The sequence below is a fragment of the Alosa pseudoharengus genome, unplaced genomic scaffold (genome assembly GCF_046254945.1).
Source record: "Alosa pseudoharengus isolate Yale_2024_CS ecotype anadromous, Long Island Sound unplaced genomic scaffold, YU_APseudo_1.1 YU_APseudo_1.1_scf_1, whole genome shotgun sequence".
Taxonomy (NCBI): Eukaryota; Metazoa; Chordata; class Actinopteri; order Clupeiformes; family Clupeidae; genus Alosa; species Alosa pseudoharengus.
In genome coordinates, this window is record NW_027468564.1 from 14170411 (window position 1) to 14183632 (window position 13222).

Genomic DNA, 13222 nt, shown 5'->3' on the forward strand with positions numbered 1-13222 from the left:
AAATAAAAAGGCACTATCATCATCTCAATAAAATACAAATTACAAAATAGTATTTTGTATTTGAAATACGTATTCAAATACGTATTTCAAATACGAAATACGTATTTTAAATACATGTATTAGAAATACTGCCCATCCCTGGCTTCACCTCACTGTGTGTTCACTGTGTGCTGAGTGTGTTTCACAAATTCACGGATTGGAATAAATGCAGAGACCAAATTTCCCTCACGGGATCAAAAGGTTATACATACTTATACTATACTATACTATACTATATATACTGATCTGTCATGAATTTGCACTGAGTTGATTCTTAATAACACGGAACAAAATGTTGCATCCAACTTGAGGTGACGGCAGAAAATGTGCATACTGACGCATGCGCGGAAGCACGACATTTCCAACATAGCCTATTCACCTTATTCCGTGCACAATCATGGGGGCGCTGTTTTTGTCCGCTTTGGGCTTGAACTTTCCATTGAGCAGTATCCATTACGATACATTGAGGTAGTAGAGTTCTATTGAGATGACTAGCATCATATGCCTATCTGAAGTTAGGATAAAACTGACTTATAGGAGCAGCTGTTCTGTAATGACTTTCTAAACATAGTTACCATGGTTACCAAACAGATGAGAATTGGTGGCAAACTAATCCTATTTCACACAGTCACCTTTTATGTGTTCTAGGTCAACATGAATGTTCTCGTTAACACTCTTGAAGACCTGAAAACTAAAGAGCTGAAGAAGTTCACTTTCCTCTTAACTGATGAGACTCTGGAGGGCTTTCTGCGCATCCCCAGACGAGAGCTGGAGACGGACGATGCCACAGATGTCACCAGTAAGTTGAGGGACGTCTACGGCCAGGATGGTGCCCTGAACATCACTCTGCAGGTGCTGAAGAAGATGAATCACAATGAGCTTGCAGACAGACTAGAAAGAGACATGAAGAAGAGGTAAATTAGTAGAAGGGTAGAAGCAAAACTATGGTAACAGCATGAACAGGGTTTCTGTTAAAAAAGGAGCCAAAATCTCCCAATGTAGTGAAACCGCATTAAGAAGGCACTAGATGTTCCATTCATGCTCTGTGTAATGTTGGAAAATGTTTTATTTCTTACCAGTGCACCAACATCATCTACCAACAAGGACAAAGAATCTGGTAAGTAAATAAGCAATATCCAATTTAATGTGTTGTGTTTTACCAGACCGACCAAAAGACAGCAACTTTACTTGGCATTGAATGTTGACACCATCCAGATGTTTTTTTTCCTGTATTCTCTGTGACATTAAATGTAGTATTCAGAGGTAAGTATTAGGCCGATTCAGTTTCTGGAGCTATTGAGTTTGTTTACGGTATTTTCCAGACTATAAGTTGCATCAGTCAGAAAATGTGAAGATGAAAAAAAAAACATAAGTTGCACAGGACTATACTTTATTTAGAAATATAATTCACAAAATCCAAGACCAAGAACAGACAGAGATTATGTAACTGGACACATAGAGGCCAAAACGATTGAGAATTTACCAGGAATGTTAATGAAGAGAAAGCTGAGGCGAGCCAGGCGGTAATTAAGGCGGCCAACGGTAATTGTAAAGCAATTTACAAAAGATTCACTGTGCAAAAAAATGCGGATGTGGTACATGGAAATGTAGCTACAAACGTGGAGAATGTAATGCAATCAAGCATTTTGGGCGATGTAGAGGCCCATGCCAGCAACAGAGCAATGCTCGTAATGCCTGTAATGTTTTGCCTGTAAGGATGTGCGCTGGTGCGCGTTCCTGTGGACGAGAGAAGCAGTGTGTAGTTGTGCACCCAGACAGCGTCGCTATTCCCCCCCACCCCTTCTTTCCCTCCCCCATCCACCTCCCCTAGCCAGGACTCGGTCCAGGGCTGCCCCACCTCCAGTCGTCCGTCGACTGCTCCCTCCCTCCCCCTTTACCCCTCCCCTTTCCATTCCGGGAGCCACGTCTGTACAGCACGCCTCAACTCACGAAGCGTCAGCTCGAAGATTCACCTCGCTAGCTCCCCATCTCTCTTATGAGTTAGCGAGCACCTGGTCTCGCTGTTGATAATGTGCTCTTAAAATAATAATGCGCTCTTAATATAAACAACTCGCCATGGATTTCGGACCAGGTTTCTCTTGGTCAGTGGCGTAATGCGTTTTACAATATTGATTTTTAGATGACGCGTCAGACCCCTCCTTAGGTCGTTAATTGCCACACCCCTTGGTGCTTTGCTCAAAAAAAAGACGTGCAAGATAAGAATAAACGTAATTATCCGCTTTCCGCCAGGTAGCGAAAATAGGGCCCTCTATGTACTTACAAATGTACTCCACTCCTAACTCCTTTTCCCATCTTTCATGGAGTGTATTTACTTGTTCCATGTTAGTTAATGCTTTGTTTAAAATAGAAATTGGTTTCCCTACATTTGCTCCCTGTTGGATGTTAGTCAGGTACCGTATATCAGGTCTATACCAGCTTGGCCCAATCAGAAAACTTCTAATGTGCTAATGTTCTAATATCAAAAAAAAGTCTGGTTTTGGTATGTTAAAACCTTCTACTAACTGTTCAAATGATTTCAGCTCGTTGGGTTCAATCAGCTGAAATCTTTGAGATGAGCAATACCTAGTCCTGATGTATCAGGGTATAGGGTGTGTGTGTGTGTGTTTACATGTATTTGACCATCTACGTAGTGTATCATCCATGTCTTTATTTTTTGTTAAAGGAACCATTGATAGCGATAACCATCTTGTAGCTATCTCATCTGTCATCCTTACTATTAGTGCCCTTAATTGGCCTACAAGTACTTTCTAAGATGAGGTAGACTCCACCTTCCCTGACATTTGAACAATTGTAACATTTTTAAATTTGACTCTTGGTCTTTCCCCTTGCCAGGTGAAGATGACCACAGTTTGCAGATGATCGAAGGGGAAGAGGCTGTGAGGAGTACTGAGGAACTTTTTGATCAGTTGTCTCGTGAGCAACTTCTGGAGAAGATTAAAACACTCAAAGAAGACGCTGAAAAACAAATCCAATCTGAGAAGCTAATCTCCTTTACACCCTGTCAGTTTAACATAATGGTAGGAGGCATTGTGCTAGGTTCAATAGTATTGGTATCTACAGTTCTAGCTTTAGGTATAGCTGTAGCTAAGGCAAAGAAAGAGAAGAAAAATAAAAAGAGTGAAGTCAAAGTTAAAGCTAAAGCTGGCACCTACGTCAGCAGACAACATCGCTGAATTGGGCCAGCATCTTGTTTACGAACCGGCAAACCACATGAAATGTAAGGACATATAAAGATATAGTCAGTGTAATAAATATAGAAGTAAAACAAATAAGTACAATTTATAAATATAATTAATAAATTATAATGAGCAATAGCTACATCTGGGGCACAACTGCATTTTGGCAGTTTATCCAGTAGCATGCAGCTAAATGCAGCTTCAACTTCAGTTTGGATTCTGGGTTCCACTAGATTAGTTGACCTGAGTCCATGGACCTCAGTTCTTTATGATTTCTGATTTGTATTGCTTTATTGTTTCTTTGGTTGTGGCATGGTGTGTTAAACCTTTTATGTAATTTGGCCTTGTGCAGCATATAATCACAATGTATCTGTGAATTCATCTTCCTGTGTTGTGTGACATTTTAGACTCTTTCTGGTCTCCTATTTCAACATCCAGGACAGAGGACTTGATCTCATAATACAATCTATTAATCTTCACATTTTTAGTCCACGTGGTTCATTTTGATTTAAGAACATGGTTACCGTTCTGCCTTACTTTTCTTCCAAAAATGAAATCAATTTGTCATACCTTATTATTATACCTGCCTACGTATTTAAATGTATTGAAATTCCTCAAATCAAGTCTGAGTTTAGTGTATATATTTTTTTTGCCCCCAATAAATGGAACAAATTTCAGTTCAGTTTGTATCAGAAGAACAAGGGCTTCAATGGAAACGTAGACTGGTTTGACTTTTGAACAAGGGGGCTTCAATGGAAACGTAGACTGGTTTGACTTTTGTTTAAGATACTCTTTTATTGCTGGTTCTTATTTGATTTTAGTGACTCAAGTGTAATTGTCAGTCAATCTACCCTGAATAAATATCCACTGGTTGATGAATAAATGCAAAAGCAATGGTGTCTTTTTGCCTGAATACAGACTCTTTAGACATTTGAGAGAGAGACATAAAAAAGGAGACATTCACCACAGGAATCTATACAGATTAGAGAAGCAACTGGTACATCGCATACAGGGATGGATTACTGCAGGGGCCCAAGGGGTCGGAGGGCCCTAAAGCCCAAGCCTTTGCATGGAATCATTGCCTCCATATCAACAAATCAGGATGTAGGCTATGAATCTGATTGAATTTAGTATTGGCTATCCCCAAAATGCACCAGAATAGAGGAAATCACATCAAACAAATTAAAAATGTTCTGGGGGAGGACCCCCAAACCCCCCCTCCCCCATATACGACAATAAGTGGGGGGCCCTTAATACATCTGGGCCCAGGGGCCCGAAAGTTCATAATCCCCCCATGATCGCATAGCCTCACACCTACACACAGCCTAATACTTAGCTAATGTCTTTCTTGAAGAGTTAGATGAACTGTTGTCAACCATCAGCATAGAGTTTGAGGGCCGGATGTACAGAGAAAGCGCTAATACCGAGTTTTTCTATCCACAGGAAAGTGAACGCTGTGCTTTGTCATATTGCATGGAATTTACTAAGCTGTCACTTCATTACGTAAACAACGCTCATCATCGCCCGTCTCCACCCCCTCTACAACGCTAATTGCGTGCCCACAGCTGAACCACAAGTACAGTTGAATAGAGTTAACCAATTGCTACATTAAAAAGAATCAAAGTTTAGCGATCATGCTAATACATGATACATGCGATACATGATAATAAGATGTCAACGAGCAGCGACATACAGTAGGCCTGGTGGTTCTACTAATGCACTTAAAAAATACTTGAACTATTTACTGCACGTAGACTAGGGCTATGACTTAATACCCTCAATTTGGAAGTGTCATGAAAGTGAAAATACAATAATAGAAAGGCAAACAAAAGTTAAGGTCGAAAGAAAAGGACTCTAGCCCCAACTAACCATACTGATCCTTTCGGTCACGAGGATGACTCTTTTAAATTCTTCAGCCAACTACACCTCAAACATTTCTTTTCCAGACCTAATGTCCTACAAAACAACACTGCAGTCTGCAGAAACCATGATTCCAGTAATATTTCTAGAGAAGTTACTCCTTTTCGAAAGAAGTCACTTTTCTCATCCTCTTCTAATCTCAATCCAGCTATTGTCACCTTTAGTCAAGTAGTAGAGCAAGACCTGACGAAACAATGTCAGTCGCCCATATCTAAAACCAGAAACGGGACAAAAACTGAACTATTTATGATTCATTTCAGAAATTCTTAATTTGAATGAACTTAATGAACGTATCATAAAGATACTATAAGGAGAAGGAGATAGAGCATATCTTGCTGCCCAATATGTATCAACATGCCATGACACTCATGACACACACACACACACACTCACACACACATACACTATTGTATACTGCATTTTATTTTACTTTATTTATTTAGATATGTTATTCTTATGCAAATCTATTGATATGTGTGTATGTCCATATTTATTGTATAATAACTGATAAGTGAACTTGTCATGCCAATAAAGCATTTTGAATTTGAATTTGAATTATAGAGAACAGAGAGAGAGAGAGGAAAGAAGAAAGAACAGAGAGAGAGTGGAAGAGAAGAGAGAGAAAAGAGAGAGAGAGAGATGAACATGATGAAGACCAGAATCAATCACACAGTGCCCCCTGGTGTTCACTCATCTGTAGTACACACACAGTGCCCCCTGGTGTTCACTCATCTGTAGTTCATTGCCTGCGCTAACTTTAGAAACATTCATAAATAAAAGTTAAATGTCCATAAAAACATATTTAGGGCTTCTTTAGAAAACCTATGATAATGAAAATCATATGAAAATCATAAGAATCATAAAAACATATTGCTGGCTTCTTTAGAAATCATTTGAAAATTAAAATTTGGGTAAACAACCTTCAACGAGCTGAAAATAATTAAACAGCATTTCTCCACAGATTCCAGGTGCTAACATGGCCTGTCTGCGGTCCAGACCTGTCAAATTAGTCCAGGTGCTAACATGGCCTGTCTGCGGTCCAGACCTGTCAAATTAGTCCAGGTGCTAACATGGCCTGTCTGCGATCCAGACCTGTCAAATTAGGTGCATCATGGAATACAGAGTCCAGGTGCTAACATGGCCTGTCTGCGGTCCAGACATTTCAAATTAGGTGCCTCATAAAATAACACACACAGTGCCCCCTGGTGTTCACTCATCTGTAGTACACACACACACACACACACAGAATGACAAACATGATTAAGAATAACGGGCAGGAATGGGACAACATTTCGTTCTCAAAACTCCAGCAACTTTTACAGAATTATGGGGAAATGATGGGGTGAAGCCACACGATGATAAATATACCCCTGGCCCAACTTTCGTTAAGGACTGTTAAATAAGAATTTTATCTTAACGAAACAGTCCTGACCTGACCCTCTGTGCCTGAGATCCAAGTCACAACCTCACATCCACATATTCCTCCACATCCACATGTAAATAGCCACAAACACTAGGGCGGGGGATGGCAGCTGGAACAATTATTATTATCATTATTATTATAATCATTATTATTATTAGTTACATATAAATAGAATCTCCCTCTCTCCTTCCTCCCTCTTCTATTTCTTTTTTTCTAATAACTTAATGCATTTTCCCTCCCCTCTCTTTCTCTCGGCTTCTGTCTACTTCACTCATCCCTATTCTGCCTGGGCCCATGGGTGTCTTGGACGGCCTGGTCCTGACGCGTTGGCCGCTCCTGTGGGGTATCTGTGGGATCTGGGTCCCCATTGTGCGCCCTCCTCATGCGAACATACACACACCTCTTCCTGGTAGCACGCCTTACTCTCACGCCTTACTCTCTTTTAAATGCACTACACATTAGGTTGCACACATCATACTTCCACCACTAACAAGAACAACATACCAGACTATACTTTGTATTTCTGTTGTATTCATATTATTCAATATGACGTTTATACTATTTTTTACAAAAGATAGAACAGACAGCCTGTTAAATTGTCAAATGATGGAACCACAAAAATGACAAATATACCTAGAGGTCATGCAATTGCTCTCATGAATTTAGTAGTTTATTTAGTAATATCCTATGAGAATATGTTTTATTATATTTATGTCCATATAAGTCCATACCAGCCTGTCAATTCGCCCGCATCCTTCTTCCTTGTGCTTCCTCCCCAACATACTACTGTGTATGCAGATGCCTCAGCGGGTGTTCCACTGCACGTCTCACTTCTTTTACTGCACACACTCCAGAGGAGGCACTAGTACGCAGGGTGAGTGCACACACTCCAGAGGAGGCACTAGTATGCAGGGTGAGTGCACACACTCCAGAGGAGGCACTAGTACGCAGGGTGAGTGCACACACTCCAGAGGAGCCACTAGTATGCAGGGTGAGTGCACACACTCCAGAGGAGGCACTAGTATGCAGGGTGAGTGCACACACTCCAGAGGAGCCACTAGTACGCAGGGTGAGTGCACACACTCCAGAGGAGCCACTAGTACGCAGGGTGAGTGCGTCGTGCAGGGGGAAATCTGAGCAGATATTCACCCTGCATGTCCATTTCTTTTAATGCACTACATTAGAGGAAGCCCAAAATCTAGCCATTCACACTCATACATAGGACAAGAGTGGCGTGTTGGGTGAAGGTCTGGGGTCGGGGTGTGGTTGACCGTGGCGTGTTGGGTGATGGTCTGGGGTCAGGGTGTGGTTGATCGTGGGGGGGGGGGGGGGGTGCCCAGGCAGACAGTCAGCCAATCAATTATTTTTATCCTACATAAAGAAAATAACACTCATTTCCCCTGTAACCCTCCTCCTCTGTGATCCAGCTTCCATCTTCCCATCCCACACATACATACACACACACATACACACACACACACACACATACATACACACACACACACACTCTAACAAACGGACATCCCCACATACTCATGGAACCCCAACCCCCCAAGGCCACTACTTCCACATTCCCTTTAACCCCCAACCCCCCCCCCCCTTTTTTCATCCCTGTCATTTATTTTATTCCTGTAATTTCATTCCTGGCATTTCATTCATATCTATAGTCAACCTGTATGCAATAATTATCAGCCTCTATATCTGTTGTTAATGTTATGTCATGTCAAGATATGTCAAGATGTCAAGTCAAGTCAAGTCTGTTTTGGTCCAGTCATGCAATTTTGCACTTAGGCTACTCTACTAAAGAAACAATAGCCTACCCGACATGCTGAAAGACTGGGCCTAGTACTGCGGAATAACACTTTTTCATACAATTTTGCACTTATTTTACCAAAGAAAAATTACATGCTAAATAATCAATAAAAATAGGCCTGCTGTACATGCATAGAATTTAATTGCTCCTCTGTCATTCTGAACACAGACGCCCAACTGAAGGTACGGTAGGCTACCGTGATATCGAAAGTGAAAGGTTGTGAAGTTAGTAGACTTCATTCAGACGTATAGCGGACAGGCTTTGTTTGATGAGACATCTTGGAAACTTGATATTTTACTACAGGAACCAATTTCGTGGTGAGTAGACCTACAATACTGTTTGTTTGTCCTGCTTCGTTAAATTGCCTAATTAGTAAGAGGGATAGTTGTTCAGTAGCCTAACGGGAATAAAATAAGTGAACGGTGTTATCAAGTGCAAAAGATGATGCTAGGCCGTAGTAGCAGCAGGCAGACTAGCCTACTTTGTTTTTCACGATTTTTTGTTGTTGGAAGGTTTTGCATTTGTCCGGGTCGACATCTGAGAGGCGAGCTTATATCGAGTAGCCGTTTATCTGCCTGTTAGGCTAGCCTGTCTGGCTGAGGCATTTTAAGTGGCAACTTGACATGTTTTGGGAAGTGTAGCAGCTAATGGTTCACTTTTGTTTAGCTGATGACGTAGATTGTACCCGTAGTAGTCTAACGTGTGAATGGCAACGCCAACGTCAACGTTGCACCTTGCATGCTTGTGTGTCCTCTCACCCACCAACAACAAAATAAATTGTTTCGAATTTTCTTAATAAGGTAGAATGACAGAACACATGCGCCATCGGCAATACTTAGGGTTGGTATGTAGCATCTGCTTTCCATTTTCCAAAATGATTACAGACTTATCATCCGACAGATTTTGATCTGTGTGTGGGTGAAAAATTATAGCCTACATCGTTTTCGTATTACAGTGATATTGATGATAATATAATCAATATGTTTTGGCCTACTGTATGCTCGAGTTCTTTTTATTTTTTTATTGAGAGAAACTACGTGCTTGTGCAAATGTCTGTGGTTTTCCTGTGGACCTGAAAGATGTAGCCTACGTGACAAATGACATGTGGCCTACGTGACGAATGCGCCTTTACCAGGGGTACCAGTAGATGTGGAGGGTGCTGTATATCATGATAATGTTTCTGCATTGTAAGAATTTTAACTATATTGTATAATCGTGATATTGATGGTAAAGTTGATGATGTTTTTGGGCGTTTGGTAGGCTAGAGCCGGGGTTCCCAAACTTTTCCACGACAAGGCCCCCCAAATACCACTAGGTTCTGGCCAAGGACCCCATTGATGTGTTATTAAACCCATCGACAATACTACGGCAAATGTAAAAATACATTAAGCTATTCCTAATAATTATTTTAGCCACAAGCACTTTGTGATGGAGCATACAGTGTGTAAAAATTACATTTGGGGCTTTCTGCTAGATGAGAGCTATCACTCTACTATTATTCCCAGTCATTATCATGGAAAATAATGTTCAGATATGCGACAAATTATTATAATGGCATTTGTATAACAACCCTCATAGTAATAGGTATATTTAAAAATTTTCAAATGTATTTATTTGTTGCTTTTATTTTTCCTTCCAACTTGCTGAGGCCCCCCTGGCACCCCCTCACGGCCCCCACTTTGAAAACCACTGACCTAGAGTATGTGAGAGTGTCTGCATTTTTTGTTTGTTTCTTAGACGCAGAAAAGCAACATGCTACAGTAAATGTCTGTGGCTTTCCTGTGAACTTGAAAGATGTAGCCTACGTGACGAATGAGTTGTAGCTTACTTGACAAAATAACTTTGAGGGAAGATAATTGTTAAGAACCTTGTAGCTGATGATTTACCTAGCAACATGTGATGCCATTGAAATGATTAGCTGTGTCTCTTTGGAGAGTAACAGCTCCATGCTTATGCCTCCAGACCTTAGTAGTGATCCAACTCACACTGATCCACAGTGAGTGGACATTGCATCATCGATGAACCCGGATTATTGTCTCTGACTCACACCCTGTACCATCCCTTATCACAGTGTTTCTCAAACTTTTTCAGACCAAGGACCACTTAATCAATAAAAAAAACCTCACGGACCACTTAGCTAAAAAAAAGAGTAGACCTACTTAAATAGTTACTTACACAATAGGCTTAGGCTACTCACTGAGCCACGTTGCTTATTTTCTTTGCACCGTGCTTATTGTGTCAGAGGATTCATATGATTTAAACTGGCATAATTTACATAGGCAGCGTTGCAGAACTGTTTGGATTTACATACAAGTTGGTTCAATATGGCAAACAACTCATCTATATTATATTTTACCACGTCTGCTCGCGGACCACTTGGGATAGCTTGCGGACCACCAGTGGTCCCCGGACCACACTTTGAGAAACACTGCCTTATCACTTATGAACCATTGAACAGGCTACAACCTTAAATAGGCAATATTTGAAGTCATACAAGCTGCACACTACCTAGTTAACTACGTCTATGGGCTGGTGTCTCATGCACATCATCTAGTACACTACATGGGCTGCACAGCATCTAGTACACTACATCTAGTACACTACATCTATGTGCTGGCGTCTCATGCCACATGCACATAAACAGTGAATAGCAGGGCTGCACACCATCTAGTACACTACATCTATGGGCTGCACACCATCTAGTACACTACATCTATGGGCTGCATCTAGTACACTACATCTATGGGCTGCATCTAGTACACTACATCTATGGGCTGCATCTAGTACACTACATCTATGGGCTGCACACCGTCTAGTACACTACATCTATGGGATGCATCTAGTACACTACATCTATGGGCTGCACACCATCTAGTACACTACATCTATGGGCTGCATCTAGTACACTACCTCTATGGGCTGCATCTAGTACACTACATCTATGGGCTGCACACCATCTAGTACACTACATCTATGGGCTGCATCTAGTGCACTACATCTATGGGCTGCATCTAGTACACTACATCTATGGGCTGCATCTAGTGCACTACATCTATGGGCTGCATCTAGTGCACTACATCTATGGGCTGCATCTAGTACACTACATCTATGGGCTGCACACCATCTACCGAACAGGGTTAACAAAGCAATAGCCTACTAACTCGTTGCAGTGTGCGATATATAACGGGCAGTTCATTTCACATTTTCAGAATCAGTCTTCGGATGGAAACTTTCCCATTTCAGCCCTCTTGTGTTCGCGCTCGCAAGCTGTGGTCACTGATGTGTCCTTTTTGACATTTTCCTTATCTAGCCTACAGCAACCGCACACATCAACAATAACAATTAAAGTGTTCTCGTTGACTGAAATGGAGAGAAATCGGTGATTTTTTTTTATATTGACATGGCAACGAACCGCGAATGTAACAATATTGTGCAAGCTACAGTTACGGAGTCAAGTGATTAATTAATTTCAAAAGCTGAGCCGCATCAGAGGGATCAAAGGCGGCTCCGGTGCCGCGGGTTGCCGACCCCTGGCCTAGCCCTAACAAATCACAAGTAAATGCGGGCATGCTAAATATAAGCCGAGGCCACTAAATATATCATATGTCTTAATTGTAACATAACATATCGAGTTAACCTAGGCTAGGCCTACTCCTTTACCAGGGCCAGATTATGAAATCAAGCGCAAAATCATTGTGCATTAACCAGATAGGCTACTACGGGCGCTAGCCTGTGACCAGCAAGGGCCTAGGTTTGCATTAGGGACATGTCCATGCCAATACTTTGGGGTGGCAAAATTGTCCATACCAATACTTGAGCAAAGTCATTCGTATTATTTGTTTTATTGTGAAGTCGTTTATTCCGATGCATCCTCATAAAGTGTAGCCTACATCTCCAGTACAACCAGTTTAGATATGCTGTCATTTGATTGGCTGAAATGTGAAAAATGTCAAAGCATAGGCCTCTTGTCGCGTTAGCGACAAACACATGAGGCAAGCAGGTGTGTGGACAATGATATGTCTGCCAGTAGTAGGATACCCCAAGAAAGGGTACAACAACCCTCAGATAAGTATTCATATTCCCTTTGCCCTTTAGCATGCACATGTTGCCCCTTTCTAGTGGATCAGCTAAACATATGAATATAGGCCTATACACTGACAAATTAAGGAGATGGTTGTAACAAAAACTATCTGGATGAATATGTGTATGGTGCTGTGTATGTCAGGGCCCTTTAGGGTTAATAGTGATTTGGTAAGTATCCTGGGTCAGCTCAAGGGGACGGCTGAAAGCAAATTAGAGAAAATGGGAGACATTATTTATAGCTATGGTAAGGAAAGATTTGGGACTATTGAGAGAAGGACAAAATGGCAACATGAGGTAGTTAAATCTAGGCGCCAGCAGGAGATAGATAAACTTATCAAGGAGAGGAGGCAGCTTAAGAAGCAGTGGAGAAAAGCTACAGATGATGAGAAGGAAGGTATTGACTGTCTACAGGCAGATGTGAGGGAGCGGTTAGTAGTGCTAAGAAGAGCTGAAAATATTAGGAAAAATAGGAAGAAGAAATCACGAGCCCGACTAGCATTCTATAAAGACCCATTTAAGTTTGTTAAGTCTTTATTCGTAATGCAGAAGAGTGGTAGTCTTTTGGAACCTAAGCAGAAGCTTGAGGAGTATTTAGAGGGAGTGCACAAAGATAGGGAGAGGTTCAGGGAGATGGTACTTCCTGCTGATATCCCACCTATTGGTGAATTAAGGCGAGACACTACAGGTGAATAAGGTAAAATTTTTAAATAATAGACATCACCATGAAACTTCCTCAGTTGATTACTT

The 13222-nt window shown here is 41.3% G+C and overlaps 1 protein-coding gene across 2 annotated transcripts in view; it reads left to right on the forward strand.

The window, feature by feature from the left end:
- The first annotated feature begins 8632 nt into the window (after positions 1–8632).
- LOC143121582 (protein NLRC3-like) overlaps positions 8633–13222 on the forward strand; it is a 63389-nt gene continuing 58799 nt past the window's right edge. Inside the window, exon 1 of one of the 2 annotated variants that reach the window (XM_076282019.1) lies at positions 8633–8709. The gene's annotated coding sequence lies outside the window, so the exon portion shown is untranslated. The remainder of the gene's footprint in view (positions 8710–13222) is intronic. The other variant, XM_076282001.1, reaches the window with a different exon arrangement.